The sequence below is a fragment of the Rhinatrema bivittatum genome, chromosome 2, assembly GCF_901001135.1.
Source record: "Rhinatrema bivittatum chromosome 2, aRhiBiv1.1, whole genome shotgun sequence".
Lineage (NCBI taxonomy): Eukaryota > Metazoa > Chordata > Amphibia > Gymnophiona > Rhinatrematidae > Rhinatrema > Rhinatrema bivittatum.
Genome location: NC_042616.1, coordinates 457,183,537 through 457,201,968, shown reverse-complemented (window position 1 = coordinate 457,201,968; position 18,432 = coordinate 457,183,537).

Below are 18,432 nucleotides of genomic sequence, written 5' to 3'. Positions count from 1 at the left end.
CCCTTGGCCCGCTGGCAAAGCTTTTGTGCTCTTTAAGATCACCATGGGAAGCTTTGCCCAGCTTCCTGAGAGATAAAGGACACCTACCCAGAGAAGAAAAACACCTTTGTACGTGGGGGAGCTGTAATTTCATCTTGATTGAAAAATGGGCTCTGCTTTAATTGGTAGAGAATCAGTAATCATTTCATTTAACACCCAGTGCCTGGTCCTGGCTGGTTTGTCCCAGCATCTCACAACCTGGGGTGCAGCAGCTAACACCATACAGAGGGGCAGATGCAATAAAGTTGCGTAAAAAGCGGGTGCTAAACAATATTTAAAATTAGGGAGTCACATTAGGAAGGAGGCGCTAGGGTGGCACAAGCGACTCTAGCGCCTCCTTGCTAACGAGAACCCGATCGGTTTCCATGACTCGCCAATAGACCCGCAATAGACTTGCCCATAGACACGGCATCCGTTTTCCTTACCGGCAGACGGCAGTCATGAAAACCGATGCCAGGTTTAATTGGCCTCTGTTTTCGTGACTCGGCCGTCCACCGGTAAGGAAACTCGGCATCGGTTTTCGTGATGGGCGGCCGCTGGTAAGGAAAACCGATGTCAAGGCTTCAGGAAGCGAATGCTTGTCAGTTGAGCGTCCGTTTCCTGACCCCGACTGTCTATTTTTTTTTTTTTTAGTTTTTTTTGTTTCTTTAATTTTTCATCCTACTTAACATGACAACGATATTAAGTAGGAAGTAGTACAGAAAAGCAGTTTTTTCTGCACGTGTTTTAGATGACAGTTAGATGTGCGTCTGAGACGCACTTTTTTTTTTTTTTTTGTTTGCATCGGGAGTGAATGCCTAATAGCCTCAGTCAGATGCATTTGCATGAGATGAGTGCCAGTAGATTCACTCCGCGTTGAATGTGCACCAATCCCCTTATTGCATTAGGGGATTGATTAGCGCCTATTCTACCCGTGTCAGACTGTGGGTTAACAGTGCGCTCAGCCGAGCGGACTGTATTGCATCGGCCCCAGCGAGAGAGAGAGACACAGCACTGCCTGGGCCATAAGCAAGAGCTTCCTCCAACAAAAAGAGTTGTGTACGGGAGGAGTGTGAGCCGGAGCAGCCCCTGAAGATAAATAAACCAGATTCTGGGCCCTTGGGATTACACACCCAGTGAAGGGTTTGGTTTTTTTTTTTTTTTAAACATTTTGGGGTGTCAGGGGCAGCCCCGCCCTCTATTCATCTTCCCCATTTTGCCATAGCACTTATTCTGTTTTGGGAGCAGCCCTCTAAGGTAGCGGTAGTGCTTTGAGATTGGGGCCACCCTTGCGTTAAAGGGCTGCTAGCTGCATTATTTTGTCCCACGGTGTTGGGCCACAAGAACACACCATAGAGCCACAATGTTTTTTGTGAGGGAGGGTCCCCACTCTTGTGGTGATATGGCCCCTGCACTAGTGGGACCCATCCTGTGGGAGAAAAAAAAAGTCATGGTATACTGAAGCCAGGCCTTAGCTTGTAAGCAATAGGCAAATACTTACAGTAGCTGAATGTAAATCACTTTGAAGTAGCAAAAAGAGAAACAAATAAAATATGTGCCATGGTTTTTTGTTTTTGCAGGATTTTTTATTTTGGTGAGCCTGGTAGTGGAGGAAGTTTGTGTTTCTGTTACTTAGATCACACCACTATTGTTTTGTATGGGGAAGTGTAGGGGAGAAATCACCCACTCAGCCAGCATTGTTAGAGGAGTGTGTACATGGGGATGGTGCCTGTGGATGCAGAATATAGGACTTACAGAACTGGAGGTGCAGGATTTATATTAGGTTGCCTTGCACATCACGACACGCATGAGCCTCATTCTTAAGCCAGGGTACATTAGGTTGGGGATGATCTCAGTCCTTGCAAGTTACTGCTCGTGTTCTTCTTAATACTTGCATTGTGCCAAACAGCTGCGGCCCGTGTCTTGTGACAGTGTAATAGACACACACACACACTACTGAGATGAGCTTGGAAGTTTTTAAAGCAGCAGCTCAGTGCCTAACCAATTAGGACGATTTCTGTAGCTTTAGACCTTATTTTTTCTAGCGCTGATTCATCTCTTGGCACTGGATGATCTTCTCTCTCTCTCCATACAGTACAGAAGAGCCATTTAGTACTGACACATTGATTAGTAACTCTGTTCTTGTCCTTTAGCACTATGTCTGGTTTTTAGCATAAAGCATTTTATCAGTTGGGCTGGTATTGATTTAGGTGAAGAATGACGTTAACTGTAAACCACGTAAGAAATTGGGAGTAGAGCAGAGTATGGGTGGAGCTTCATTGTCTTCCCCCACCCCCCATCAAAAAGCATTCCACAAAAATGGGCAAGCGACTGAACGTACATTCACAAGTCTTCATGAAATGGGCTTATTTCAGGGAGGGGATTTCTAATAAGCCACAATTAGCTGATCTAAGTACAGAAGACAGTTAATAGATGCACAAAAGTGTGTTAATCCATAGCGTGGAAGTGTTATACAGAAGCTTATGAATGATCAAAGCAATCTTATACTTTACCCTCCATTGAATAGGGAGTAAAGGGCCAAGTGATATGTTCACATATATTTGTACCTGTGAGACTACAAGCCGCAGAATTTTGGACAATTGCCAAAGTGCTGAGTGAACGAGCAGGAAGACAGATAAACAATGTATTGAAATAATCCAGTAATGAAAAAACCAAGAGCTTGCCAACTGGTAAGAAATGCGTTAGGCTCTAGAAGGGATTTCACTCAACACAACACGTGTAACTTAAACGCTAGTTCCACCACCGCTTTAAATCAGAGTGTGCACCGATAAAGCCGGATCCAAGATCAGCACAAGGTTTTGTACCTGTGATTTGATTGGTAAGTATGTGAGAACCTTCAACTATAAAGAAAAAAAAATAAAACAGGATAGCAAGAGGTAGATCCCTACAAAGAATCATCATCAATTCAGTTTTATGACTTTAAGGCTTATTGGTTGATGCACAACCAACATTTGACAGCTGCTAAAGAAATAGTAACAAATTCTAAAGTGGCTGACCAAGATGACTTAAGAATAAAGAGACTGAATGTCATCAGCATACAGTATTTTACGCCCAAACCATCAAGAAATTTGCCTAAAGGTTTGAGACGAGTGTTAAAAAGGGCTGCAGAAAGGGCTGAGGAATATGCCTCAGGACTGGATACCAGGCTGTAGTGCTAGAAACCATTCTGACCTGCTGTGCATGATTGAACAATAAAACCAGGGTTGCAGGTAATCATGAAAGAACAAGCACTATTTTTCCGGAAAAAACAAGCCCAAAACACGAGATTAAAACTACTTTTATTAGAAGGTATTTATACACAGAAAATACTTAAATACTATTGCAAACCACTGTATTTCCTCCATTTCAATCACAAAAGTATTTAACCCCTTAAAATGTGCATTAGATTTTTGTGGATTACATGACGTTACACACAAATTGTTCCAGACAGTATGCACTAAAAAAATACATTTTAAAACTCAATTCATTATTCAGTAATGGCTTCTATCTAGCCACCCTCCCATGCAGGCCAGTTGTATGGTTGACTGGTGCACCACCACTTCATTCTCAGCCACTGAACTCTGTAGCTCCTTCAAAGTGAAAAATAAAAAAAAAACCGACAAGGGCCCCTCACACTCATTCCCCCTCCCCGCCCCCTCCAAGCACATCTCTGGCCCCCACACACTCATTCCCCCTCCCCACCCCCTCCAAGCACATCACTGGCCCCCACACACTTTCCCCCTCCCAGAACACTCATTTCTCCCCCTCCAGGTACCTCTTCTTTTTGGATTGTTACCAACTGAGCGCTTCACTCCTTTTAGCCTTCAAGCCTGCTGTGCTACATAAAATTTTCCTTGGTCACCAGATGCTGTTGCTTGCCATCAGTGCCTGTCTGCCCATGTGCTCCTCTGACTGGACAGGCCTCATCAGCAGCAGTAGCCAATCACAGGGACAGCAGGGCACAAGTACCACCCACCAAGCCTCAAAAAACACAAGTGACAGAAAAAACAAACACACGCCTAATAAAGCAACCCACGAATTGAAAAAAAAAAAAAAAAGGCGAATCGCTAGAAAAAAAAACCCCAAACTCAAACCAAGCTAATCCCATACCACTAATCCCCAGCTCACTAAGATGAGCGATGAGGATATGATCAATCATGGTATCAGAAGCAGCAGAAATGCAAAGAAGTTCAAAAAGGTTATTTCATTGTTCATTGAATAGTATCAGTGCTGGACAAGAGCAAGGTCCCATGTTAAAAGCATTTTCAAAAATACCAAACTGTTGGGAATAGAAAATAAGATGTTCAAAATCAGTAAGATGCCTCAATTATCAACACGACAGCCTCAATTATCTTTGACAAAAATCAGAAGAGCTGAAATGGGATGGGATTTCTTCAACAAGGATTGTATGCAAGCCTGCTTTAAAGATGCAAGCAAAAAGCCTTCACACCAAGGCATACTGAGACTGGTAAGAAACGGAGCAGTTTAGGTAGATGTGGAAAAACTACACCTGGATTTTGGAAAATTCAATACATGCACATAGGTTTCCTCCTCCAACCAGGAACATTTGCTTTAAAAGCAGCTAGCCCCCTACTGAAACTCCATGTAGCTTATGAAAACTGCCCTCCAGTCTTATCAATGACAATGCTAGCAAGAAAGGAAGACGCGACATCACAGTCCAAGGTGGCAACAAAAGATAAGATTTTATAACATATGCACGCAGTTCCTGGTGCGTGCGCATGGATGTGCTGGTTTTATAACATGTGCACACCCACATTTCACCCAAACCCATCACCCAGTCCTTTTTTCACTTATGACATTTACGATCACTTACACCAGATATTGAGCAGGAGTAAATATACGCGAGTAAGGTGCAAAGTTTACATGCATAAATTGCTTATAAAATAGCAACTCATGTAAATGCTGGCCTGCCCCTTTTTTACACTCATAAGTTTACTCATGGATCCTGTTTTACACATACATGTTGAGGTTTCTAAAATAGCATGTGCTTGCATACATGCTGTTTTACAGACAAGTGATTTTTTTTTTTTTTTTTTTTTTACACATGCAACTTTTCAAAATTCATCTTTTAGATTTGAGCATTTAGGAGGATGATTGGGAAGAGATAAGATCAGGACTAGCAAGCATTTCTCTGCACACCTGGCAGAGAACTCTAAAAAAATACTACAGATAGTATCTTACACCATATCACTCGAGTAAACTATACAGTCTAGTAACAAAAGTGTCAGGGAAATCGCAGGGAAACATAAAATGGGATATATCTGGTGGACGTGCAATATCCTCGCTCCCTTTTGAAAGAAAGCTCAAGATTACAAAAGGATAGGATGGAATTGAGTCCAAAAAGTTTGTTAAATGCTCAGGGTAGATGAAGCCTTGAGGAACCAGAATAAATTAATTTTCCAGATCTTGATAGCAAAGGGGGAGATAGCTGCCCATTGGAAAAGAAAAAAGAGCTTACGTACCAGGTTTTCTAGCTTTTTGCAATATGTTTATCAAATGGAGAAACAGCATGCCAGAGTTTGTAGGTGTGGAAGGAATGTTGACCCTTGTGCTGGGGTAAGATTGATGCAACCTACAAGGAAGGCCCTATAGGTCCTTGCTGCCAACTAGCAGAGCAGACTGTGCAGAGACTGGGCTGAAGCTTCGTCTGTACTAATCCCTTTCCCTTCCCTGGTTGAGTCTGTGTCCTAGGGACTGGCAGGTCTTAGGTGTCAGTTTCTGAGACGCAGATGGAAGAGTAGATCTGGAGTCAGGCAGAGGTCAGAGGCAAGCAGCAGATGAGAGTCCAGGCTATGGTCAATGGCAGGCAAGGGTGGTCGTAGTCCAGACTGTGGTCTGAGGCAGGCAGCAGGCAAGAGTAGTCAGGCTGTCAGTTCCGAAAATCAGTCCGTGCACAGGCTGAACTAAGAGCGAGGAAGGTGTAGAGGTGAAGGTAAGGCTGGACAAGAGTAGAGAGACAAGGGCAAGAATGAAGACAGCAGCTCACGCTACCACAAAGTTAGTTAACCCATTGCCTAGGTGGCATCTAGCAGTGACAACTGTCTTTATAAGGGTTGAAGCTGTTGATGTCATCTGGAAGCGCTGTGGCTAAATTCCTGTCATGGGCCCTTTAAAGGAAGTTCTGTGGTGCACGTGCCCAAGGAGCTGAGCCCAATATGCAACAGTGGCATCCCTCGCAGCATGGAGTGGCAGCGGAAATCTGACTAGTGGAATCAGGTGAGTGAGCTGGCAGCACACAAGCCGGTAAACATAACAGTACTCGCCCTCTTAAGCCCCCTCCTCAGGGTTGAAGGCTTAGGTTTGGAAGGAAAAGCCTGTGGAAGTCATATGAGACATGGTGCTTGTCCCAAGAGTTCTCTTCCAGGCGAAAGTGCTACCCTAGTTTGTTCTGCATCTGACGTGAATCCAAGATTTCTTCTGCCTCAAATTGTGTGTGGGACACTTTCTGGAGGGCCAGGAAAGGACCAAAGGTTTCAGTAGGGAGATATGAAATACGATATGGATTTTTGAAGTGTTGAGAAGCTTCAACTGATGAGTGACTGGACCAATGTACCGTTGGATAGGATATGGTCCCATGAATTGTGATGCAAGATGAAGTGAAGAGAATCAGAGATGTAGATGCTGAGTACTGAGACATACCAGGTCACCCTCTAAACTGGTGCTGGTCTGCATATTTTTTGGCTCATATGGCTGCCTGTGATTTTAGTTGATTGGTTTGGGTCCATAGATCGTGGAGCTCCTGGGCTATGAGAGGGCAGATCAGCCTGGGCGACTGCAATCAGATGGGCTGGAGAAGTGACAGAGGCAAGTAGAGGAACTGGACGGACCACACTGGGTCAGGTTCCAGCAAGGACCTGTTGGTGGGTTGATGATTTTTAAGCCAGGGGAGGCCCAGAATAACAGGATTGACTGCTCAAGAAGTGATGTAGAAGGCCCAAGTGAAGAGCTAGTGGTACAGTGCATTCTGTGAGCTGTCCCAGAAAGACTGGAGAATTTGTGAATGGCTGAATCAGGGGAACCGTAGGTATACCATGGTATATGACCAGGGCTTGGTTGATGAAGTTTCCCCCTGTGCTGGAGTCCAGAAATACCTCTGAGAAGAGATGGGTTTGACCCACAGTGATGGATACGGGAACGAGGAGCAGAAGAAGTTTGACCTAGGGCTGTCTCCCTGGTCAACCTAGCTATCGAATTTTCCCTGTCTCTCAGGGCTGTTGGCCACAAGCAACCCATGACCTGCACCATACATGCACATGCGTAGCTGCCTTCTTCGTAAACTTTTCCTCAGGTGTCAGTCGAATGCAGCCCAGCTGCATGGGCTCCCCTGGGGGTTTAACTTCAGAAGCCTGGGCCATAGGATGAGAAGGTGGATGTTGGAAGCAAGTGTTAGGGGAATATGCCACCATGCATTATGCTCACAGGATCTCTCCTGGAACCTCTGGTCAATATGTCCTGCTAGGGTGCTAAGATTATCCAAGGAAGTGGGAACCACCCTGCTGCAAGCTTGTCCTTGATTTGGCCTGCAGATCCTGAAGGAAGATGGTTGTGAGGTTATCCTCTCCCCAGTTCAGTTCAGAGGAGAGGGTGCAAAATTCTGTGGTATATTCAGTGAGGGACCGAGAGCCCTGACGGATTTGTAACATCTCAGCAGCTAGGGAGGTGTCTCTTCCTGGTTCATCAAATACAAGGCAGAATTAAGTGAGAAACCTTGCAAGGTTCTGGAGGATGGGGGTTTTCACACTCCCAAAGAGGAGAGGCTCAAGCCAGCACAGTACCGCCCAAGAGAGAGAAGACGTACGTGACCTAGTGTGATCATCCGGAATAGGGTGTTCTGCAATTGGAAATTTATTCAGCACTGGTTAGTGAAACCCCGGCACTGCTTCAGGTCCCCCTTTGGGAAAAGCAGGGTGCCATGAGTTGTGGCACTGGTCTGATGGATGTAAGCAGCACAGAAGAAGAGGGAGCCACTGGAACTGGCATCAGGGGATCCATCCTCATGGCTAATCTTTCCAGAATGGTGGTAACCTGGTAGAGTACATGCCTCTGTTCCTGCAGTCATTGAGCCAGGCCAAAGCCACTGGGTCCATGGCCTCAGCAACCTGTTAGGATTGTGGACCCTTGTGTTGGGGTGAGCTGATAATCTACAGGGAAGACCCTGTAGGTCTTCACCACCAGCTGGTAGAGGAAACTCTGCAAAGACTGAGCTGGAGCTTTGCCTGTATTAACCCTTTTCCCTTCGGGTTGAGCCTTTGGGTTTCAGGGGCTGGCAGGGCTTATATAGTGGTTTGAGACGCAGGCAGAAGAGTAGATCGGGTGTCAGGCAGATGTTGGAGTCGAGCGGTGGGCATGGGTGATGAGAGTTCAGGCTGTGGTCAGTGGCAGGCAAGGGTGGTCGTAGTCCATGCTGTGGTATGAGGCAGGCAGGGTACAGGCTAAGGTCAGTTCCGAAAATCAGTCAGAGGACAGGCCAGGCTAGGAGCAAAGAAGGCAAGGCTCTAGAGGCAAAGGTATGGCTGGAGAGACGAAGGCAAGGCTGAAGACAGCAACTCACACTACCATGAAGGTAGTCGACCCATTGCTGAGGCGGTGTCTGGCAGAGAGAATGGTCTGTATAAGGGCTGAAGCTGTTGACTCATTAGGAGGCATTTAAAGGAAGGCCTCTGGTGCACACATGCCCCTAGGGAGCCAGGACCAGTGTGCGATGGCAGCATCCTTGGCCATGTAGAGCAGCGGCGAAGACCTGGCTGGTAGCATCAGGTGAGCGAGTTAGCTTGCAGGGGCAGCCCGCAAGCCAGGAAACATAACGTGTATGGAAGCCTTTTGAAGAGTGGCATGAAAAATGTGCTGAGGGGGCATTGTGGGGCAGGGAGAGAGGGGAGTTAAGAACTGATCCCTTGATTTAACTGATATTGTTCACATTTATTGTATTGATATTCTGTAAAAAGGAGGAATCTATTTTTCTGTTGCAAAAAACTCAGTAAGCTAGAATTTTTTTTTTAAATTTAATCTAAACATGAAACTACAGCTGAGCAGTATAAAATCTTCAATTTTTGTTGGCAGTGTTTTTTTTCTCTCATTCTTATGCTCTCCTTCCTCATACTGACATAGCCATGAAGGGAACCATTTGACCCTGCTAGAGTTATGGCCAACTAGAGAAACAAAACTGCAAACTTTGCACAAAAGAGGCAGAGAAAACAGGAAGGTTAAGCAAGGAGCTGGGCTTTCACATGCAGGCTGCTTCCTGCTGACAGAGCAAACCTTGAAAGGACTTTTTTTTTTAAATCATATCATAAATGAACACTATCGCCATAAATATTAACCCCCTCCCACTTTCAGAATGGCTGTATTATATATTGATTGCTAGTATATACTGTTGGAGAGATTGGAAGCTGGGCTAGAGGGGAAACCTAGGAGAAACTTCCAGAGGAAACCAGAAATCTGAACGGAAGGGCTCCAACTCCAGAGGGGGAGGGACCTTCCAGCCCATACGTCACCCAATTGTGCATTTAGTCTCATGCAGGTTGTTTATCCTGTTGGAATCTATTCCATCCCAGACATAAAGCGCTACACCACCTCTCGGGTGCTCCTCTGTCATTACAATACAAATTGTACCCCCGGTATAGCACTGTCCCATTGGTTGTCCTCTTTCCACCATGTCTCTGAGATGCCAATTAAATCTGTCATCATTCACTGCTATACACTCTAATTCTCCCATCTTACTTCTTAGACTTCTGGCATTAGCATACAAACATTTCAAAGTTTTTTGTCTATTTTCATTCTGCTTTTTAATTGGTAAGGATAAGTTAGAATTTTTTAGCTCAGGTGAGTTTTTAGTTACAGGCACTTGGACTACTTTTCTTATTTTTGGAACCTCTCTGTCGGGATGCCCTAATTCTAATGCATCATTAGTATCCTTTGAAGATACCTCTCTCCGAACCATGCGCTGCTGAGCGACTGTCAGCTTTCCCCTTTGTTCTAGTTTAAAAGCTGCTCTATCTCCTTTTTAAAGGTTAGCGCCAGCAGTCTGGTTCCACCCTGGTTAAGGTGGAGCCCATCCCTTCGGAAGAGACTCCCCCCCCCCCTTCCCCCAAAAGGTTCTCCAGTTCCTTACAAAATTTAATCCCTCTTCCTTGCACTATCGTCTCATCCACGCATTGAGACTCCTGAGCTCTGCCTGCCTCTGGTGACCTGCGCGTGGAACAGGGAGCATTTCAGAGAATGCTACCCTGGAGGTTCTGGATTTAAGCTTTCTACCTAAAAGTCTAAATTTGGCTTCCAGAACCTCCCTCCCACATTTTCCTATGTCACTAGTGCCCACATGTACCAAGACAGCCGGCTCCTTCCCAGCACTGTCTAAAACCCTATCAAGGTGACGCGTAAGGTCCACCTTCGCACCAGGTAGGCATGTTACCAGGCAATCCTCACGCCCACCCGCCACCCAGCTATCTACATTCCTAATCTAATCACCAACTATGACGGCCGACCTAACCCTTCCCTCTTGGGCAGTAGACCTTGGAGACACATCCTCTGTGCAAAAGGACAATGCATCACCTGGAGAGCAGGTCCTTGCTGCAGGATCCTTTCCTGCTACATCAGGTTGATGCTCTCCCATCATGAGACCTTCTTCCTCCAAGGCAGCACCAGGGCTGCCAGTCTGAAGGTGGGACTTGGCTACTACTATGTCCCTGAAGGTCTCATTTATATACCTGCCTCAGTTCCTCCAGGTCTGCCACTCTAGCTTCCAGAGATCAGACTCGTTCTATGAGAGACAGGAGCTCTTTGCATCGCATGCACCTGTACAATTTCTCACTGGTGGGTAAAAAAAATCATACATGTGACACTCGATGCAAAAGACTGGGAAGCCCCCCTCTTGCTGCTGGACTGCTGCCTTCATCTCAAATTTGTTCAGTTCCTATTTAAGTTTTAGGTTGCTATGGGAGTAGACAGGATGCTGGGATTGATGGACCCTTGGTCTGACCCAATATGGCATGTTATATTCTTAAATTCCAAAGCTTAATTGTGCATGGAGTGAAAACATTTTCTCCGATTAGTTTTAAATGTGCTACTCGCTTACTTCATGGAGTGCCGCAGCACATTGAGCAGATTTTAAGGTATTATCCCCAACGATGCCTAGATCTTTCTTGGGTGGTAGCTCCTAATATGGAACCTAACATCGTATAACTACAGCAAGGATTATTTTTCCCTATTTGCATCACCTTGCACTTATCCACATTAAATTTCATCTGCCATTTGGATGCCCAATCTTCCAGTCTTGCAAGGTCCTCCAGTAATGTATCACAATCCACTTGAGATTTAACTACTCTGAATAATTTTGTATCTGCAAGTTTGATTACCTCACTTATATTCCTTTCCAGATCATTTATAAAATATATTGAAAAGCATCGGTTCAAGTACAGATCCCTGAGGCACTCATCGCCTTCTATCCCATGACTTTAGTTTTCTTAGAAGGCTTGCATGAGGTGTGCTGCTGGTAGCGGGTGATTGCAATTGGGGTGGCGCGAAACGAAGCCCAGAACATGGCCACAATGGCGGCGACTTATTTTTATTAATTCCGAGAACAGGCTGCCAATTGTGGCATTTCAGTTCGGGAGGACTTTATAGAGTCTGTTCTACCAACAGAAACCTTTTTGGCGCAACATCTGTGCTAGGGACCACGGCTGGTGTAGAGCAGAGCACAACATAGCATAGCATGGCCAAGACGGCAGCCGTCCTTGCAAACTTCCCCTCCTGACTAAAACAACCTGTCTGACAATTTGGTGGCACAGCTGCCGGGGGAGGGCTTTTGAGGGGTCTGAGCACTCATCGGCAAGATTTAGGTTTGCTGTGGGGGTAGAAGCGTGTGGTCAGGGTGGAGCAGAACAGAACGTGGCACAACATAGCACAGATGTGGCTGCTCCTTTTTGAGCTCTTCCTGTGGATAAACAGAGCAGATTGGTGATCTTTAAGCAGTTTCTGATCACTGTGAGGACTGGCCTTGGAGGGGTCTGCACCCAACTGAGAGATTTTGGTGTGCTGCTGGGAATAGAAGCTTATGGCCAAGGTGGAGCAGAACAGAGCACGGCATAGCACAGCACAGAGAGCGGCTGATCCTTTCTGAGCTCTCCCGGCTGCTTAAGAGAATGGATTGGGGGATCTTCAGCAGTTTCTGATCAAGGCGGTGACTAACCGGTTCGGACTACTTTCGGAGTTTTTCATAGTGCCGGGGGTGGTATGAGACAGTGACCCACCAGGAGTGGTGTGGCGCAGCAACAGAGTACGGCTAGGATGGCGGCTACAACTGAGGGCCTTAAGATGTAGGCAGCAGTTTCGGACGAGGTACTCCAGCAGATTTCTCAAAGTGCTTCTTCGGCGTTAGATGAGCATCTAATTAAGATTCAAACATCTATGAATGACCTAAAGGGGACGCTGGAGGGGTAGGTGAAGCGACTGGACCAGGCGGAACAAGTACTTTCAGACTATGGGGATCAGCTGGCAGAATCAGAGTGGCATGTGGAGACACTCCAGGCTCAGCAAAAAGACCTTCTGGATAAAATGGAAGACCAAGAAAAGAGAGGTAGAAGAAATAATCGGGCTACCAGAATCCATGCCCGAAAGTGAGCTGATAAAATTTGTGGGGTTGTGGCTCCCCGGCAAGCTGGGCCCGATGTTAATCGGATGATAAGGTGCGATGTGAATGAGCTCACCAGATGGGACCGCCTTGCGATGCACCAGCTAGACCCAAGCCAGTCATGGCATGCATCCTCATTTGGACTCTCAAAATTCAGCTGCTTTGTGCTTGTCATCAAAAATCTTCGGTGGAATATCAAGGCCACAAAATGTTACTCTTCAATGACTTTTCCGCAACCACGGCAGCACAGAGGAAACAAATGTCTCCGGCTTGCTCGGATCTATATAAAAGGAGAATTCGTTTTGCCCTTCTTTACTCGGCCAAAATTACAGGTACACTATGATAACTGGTTACTTTATCTTAACTCTAAAGGAGAAGCCTCCAACTTCCTGGCAACACTGGACAATCCTGATGTGGCTTAAATATGGATCACTGGTTTTTGTGACTTGTTACAACATGTGCATTTGATATGCCGGCCAGGAGGCTGGCAGTTTGTTTTAAATTGTGGGAAATGTTTTCTGCTCCCTGAGTTATCGCACATGCAGACCATCTCTCTGTTGGGTTGCAATGTTTCCTGTTTTCTCTTTTTGTCACGGAGAAGTATATGATCTGGGCCTGGAAGACCTGAACATATTTGAGAACCTATAAAAATTTACATTGGTCTGAAATGGGGGGGGGGGGGGGGTTAACCTCTCTCTCCATCTGGAAGATGTTTCTGGATTGGGATGGTCCCCTTGCCTCTTGGGGCATTTGTAGTAGTTGTATGGGTGTATGGATGTGGTTGTGGGGGGGGGGGGGGGGAACGAATGAGACAGAGACCAGGGAATAATATCCTATGTATTGGAATTCATGGATCAGGGGGCTCAGGCTGGGGAGTCCCGGGATTGCTCTGTACTGTATTTATTTAAAATCTTTTCTATACCGTCGCTAAATTATATACCATCGCAACAGTTTACATGTAGGCACATAAATTGAAGTAGGTGAATGCGTACACCATAAAACATTCTAACAGGTGCCAAATAGATTCGGTTACAATATATCATAAAAGACAAATCGCTTGATTAGCGATGTAGGTCCTGACCATGTGTACCAGTACAGTACTAATCACAGGTATCTACAGCTGGGGTGAAAACCTCCTTGGTTGGGCAATGCATAGGTAATGATCATGGCAATGGTTAAAATTACGTCTCTTAATGTGGATGGTATTCACTCGCCCATAAAAAAGTTCAACGTTGCTTTCCAAGCTGCATCCCCAACATTCCCAGGTCGCATTTCTGCAAGAAACCCACCTTAATGATGCTGAGCATGGGAAACTAAGACGTGAATGGGTGGGATACTGCATGTACTCATCCTTTTCTGTGCGTAAGCTGGGTGTTGCCATTCTCATACACAAACACTTGCCTTTTCAGCTTTCCCGGGTATGCTATGACAAAGAGGGACATTGTGCTGTAGCTGCTGGAGTCCTTTATCAACAGCGAGTGGTGTTTTGTAACCTCTATGCCCCTAATGTGTACTCCCATGAGTTTTTTTTCAGGGCTTGAGGGCATCTTGACAAGTTTTCCAGGGCATACTCTAGCAGTGGGGATTTCAATACGGTGGCAAATAAGCAAATTGACTGCCGCCCACCTAAGGTTGTTATGGCCAATGATTCCCAATTCAGGGTAAGCTATTTCAAGAACTCCATATGCTAGATATATGGCGGACCTTGCATCCTGGTGAGGTGGATTTTACCTTTTATTCTAACCCACATCAGTCATAGTCCCGCCTAGATTACTTATTAGTATCGGAAAGCCTATTCCCTGGGGTTGTTGATGCTACCATTGGGGCTATTTCCTTCTCTGATCATGCCCCAGTTGCTCTCATGCTAAAGGGGGAGCAAGGACTTCAGAGTCCTCTCTCATGGCGCATACGCCCTGACTTGTTCTTGGACAAACAGTTCCATGCTCTCCTGCAGGCTCAGTGGAAAGAACATTGGAGAAATTACTTACCTGATAATTTCATTTTCCTTAGTGTAGACAGATGGACTCAGGACCAATGGGTATAGTGTACTCCTGTTAGCAGCTGGAGACGGATCAGATTTCAATCTGACGTCAGCCCCTAGTACATATACCCCTGCAGGAAGTGCAGCTCTTCAGTATTCTCCTCGAAAAGCAATTGTAGATATATGTGTGACTAACTAATTTTGGATAACTTGAATAACTAGATTAACTTTATAAACTTGATAAACTTGAATTGGTTGCATTGGCTATAGCTGGAGAGCGCCAGAGCCCTCAACCGTGAAATGTCGACACCCGGTAGCGTGGGTGTCCTAGATTGAAGGAAAGCATGGCTTACCCTCGATTCCCTTGCTCTGAGCTGTCCCCCGAGAATTCCCAGAGTAACGGCAACCGTGGGTGGGATGCTGAGTCCATCTGTCTACACTAAGGAAAACGAAATTAGCAGGTAATATTGGCCTCAGGACCGAGGCTCACCTCCGAGGGACCATGGAAATCACCTCGGGAATTCTCAACTGGGGGAGGGACCCGAGAGTGTCACCGCAGGAGAGTGGGGCTCGTCTGTAGAGGTAAGTTTTCTTCTAAATTTGGGTTTTCTCCGTTGAATTTGTTCTAACGCTATGAGAGCATGCAAGTAGTCGCTAACTGCTATGGAGACGGAAAATACTGTACTTCCTGCAGGGGTATATGCATTAGGGCTGACGTCAGATTGAAATCTGATCCATCTCCAACTGCTATCAGGAGTACACTATACCCATTGGTCCTGAGTCCATCTGCTACATGCTAGGAAAGTGGATTTTAACACTTCCACAGAGATCTCTCAGGGAGTGCTTTGGGAGGCTGGGAAGGCTGTGATGCGTGGTCATATTATAGCTGATGTTGTCATAGTTAATAGACAGCATAATACGGAGATTTTATGCCTCATGGGCGTGCTCAAAAAAGCGCAACACATGCACACCCTGTCGTTAGCCAATAAAGATTTGGTAGACCAAGCCCATACCACACTTTATTCCTTACTACATCAGAGGGCTGCCAAGTCATTGAAGTATTATCAGTTTCAGTTATATAAGTATGGCAATAAAGCAAGTCAAATGTTAGATAACCTGGTGTGACCCCAGAATCAGCGGACAGTCATTACTGGCATCCGGGGTCGGGATGGGGCACAAGATGACAACAGCAGACATATCAGCTAGGTTCCTGGAATACTTTAAAATGCTGTATGTTAAAGAGACACCTGACCTGGTCGTCACAGAGCAATTTTTTCAGGGGATGAATTGGCCATGGATGACTGTGGATCAGCTAGTGGCACTGAACATGCCAATTAACGATAGTGAAGTGTATGCAGAGATATGGGGTTGAAGGTGGGGAAGGCGGCGGGCCAAGACGGACTAGGGTCCGAATTCTATAAAATTTGGAAGTTTCAGCTTCTGACCCCCCTTTCCCAATACTATAATGAACTGCTCACCTGCAAGTGGCACCCTGATGAGGCCAACCATTCAGAATGAACTGTATTCGATGGGGGGAGAAGGGCTAATGTGCACAGGGCAAGAGAGAGACCTTGGGGTGATAGTGTCTAATGATCTCAAGTCGGCGAAACAATCTGACAAGGCGATAGCTAAAGCCAGAAGAATGCTGGGCTGCATAGAGAGAGGAATATCGAGTAAGAAAAGGGAAGTGATTATCCCCTTGTACAGGTCCTTTGTAAGGCCTCACCTGGAGTACTGTATTCAGTTCTGGAGACCATATCTCCAAAGAGACAGAGACAAGATGGAGACAGTCCAGAGCAGGGCGACCAAAAAGGTGGAAGGTCTTCATCGAATGACTTATGAGGAGAGATTGAAGAATCTAAATATGTACACCCTGGAGGAAAGGAGGAGCAGAGGTGATATGATACAGACTTTCAGATACTTGAAAGGTTTTAATGATCCAAAGACAACGACAAACCTTTTCTGTCCGAAAAAAAAAAAAAAAAAATCAGCAGAACCAGGGGTCACGATTTGAAGCTCCAGGGAGGAAGACTCAGAACTAATGTCAGAAGTATTTTTTCACAGAGATGGTGGTGGATGCCTGGAATGCCCTTCCGGAGAAGTGGTGAAGACCAGAACTGTGAAGGACTTCAAAGGGGCATGGGATAAACACTGTGGATCCATAAAGTCTAGAGGATGTGAAGGAAGAGTGGCTGGCTTGCAGGAATGACTGCTACTACCTGGAGATAATACCCTTATTCAGTAAACATACACACGGTTAATGTGACTCCAACATTGCTCTAAGCTTCAACGGCAAGAGGAAATGTGGAAAAAGATTTGCATTCACAAAAAGCTGGGAGTAGCTTGCTTGTTATGGCGGTTACTACCCCAAACCAAATAAGCCTGATACTTCACTTTCAATGCATAACGAGCATAGCCCTCTGCTTCAACGGCAGGGGGAAATGAAGAAAAGTGGATCTATATACAGACAAACAACAAGGACTGAATCACATAGTCTGGGTAAACAAATAAGCATGAGTGTAGCTTGCTTATTGCGGCAGTTACTACCCCTAACTAATTAAGCTAGATATTTCACTTATATGCCGCTCCAACACTGCTCTTTGCATTAATGGTGGGGGTGGAAGGGGAATAGAACCAAAGGGTTACTAAGAGCAAAGAGTAACAGATAAGTATGAGGGGGAAAAAAAATGTGAAGCTTGCTGGGCAGACTGGATGGGCCGTTTGGTCTTCTTCTGCCGTCATTTCTATGTCATTGTGGTTCTGCCCAAAAAGGATAAGGGCCCTTTGGAGGTTGGCTTGTACAGGCCTATCTCCCTGATTAAATGTATATATAAAGCTTTTAATGACCATCCTTGCTAAACAACTGAATGGGTGCTTACCTGATATAATTGATACCGACCAGACTGGATTTATTAAGGGGAGACAGGGGGTCCGGAACATGAGGCGCCTCATAGCAGCTCTTTGTTATCAATCAACAAAAGAGGCTTTGATATTAAGTCTTGATGCCGAGAGAGCTTTTGATTCCATATCGTGGGAGTATCCGTTTTGGGCATTGCGGTAATATGGACCCTCTGGGCCATTCATGACCTGGCACGAGGTATTATATATTGTAACCCTAGTGCGAGTGTTTTGCTGAATGGTGCCCTCACAGATCCTCTCACATTACAATGTGGGGTACGACAGGGATGCCAGATATCCCCACTTTATTTGTGCTTGCAGTGGAACCTCTAGCTAATCAGTTGAGGGGAGACAAGGAATTTTGGGGGCTTACTGTTGGCAGTCATCCTTTGAAAATAGCAGTTCTGACTTCATTTGACCTACTAGGATGATGTTCATCAGTTCTGGGTGGTCCTTACTGATTCTTCGCTGTGTATTAAATGCGGCCAGGAGGGCACTTTATTGCATTGTATTTTGTACTGGCTGAAGCTCACACAGTTTTGGGCAGCAGTGATGGATACTATTATCCGTCGCACAGCTATAGCTACTCAAAAATTAGGTAGGGCCTGGACGACTCACCCTTTTCTGGCACTGGTACCAGGCACTGCCTCCCAGGTCAAATTCGGGAGGGTCACTGCCCTGCTGGCATGTCACACTATATTATCAGTATGGGTGGAACCTGCAACATCCCCTGCCATAGTGGCCTGGCACAAGCGGATAGCTATGTTCATGCAGATGGACTTTCTTGCTGGCACTCGCAAAAAGAATAAGCAATATGTTGGTTGTTGGCAGGTTTTGTTCACAATCTTACCTATAGAAAAACAGACTGGTTTGTTGGAAATAGGTT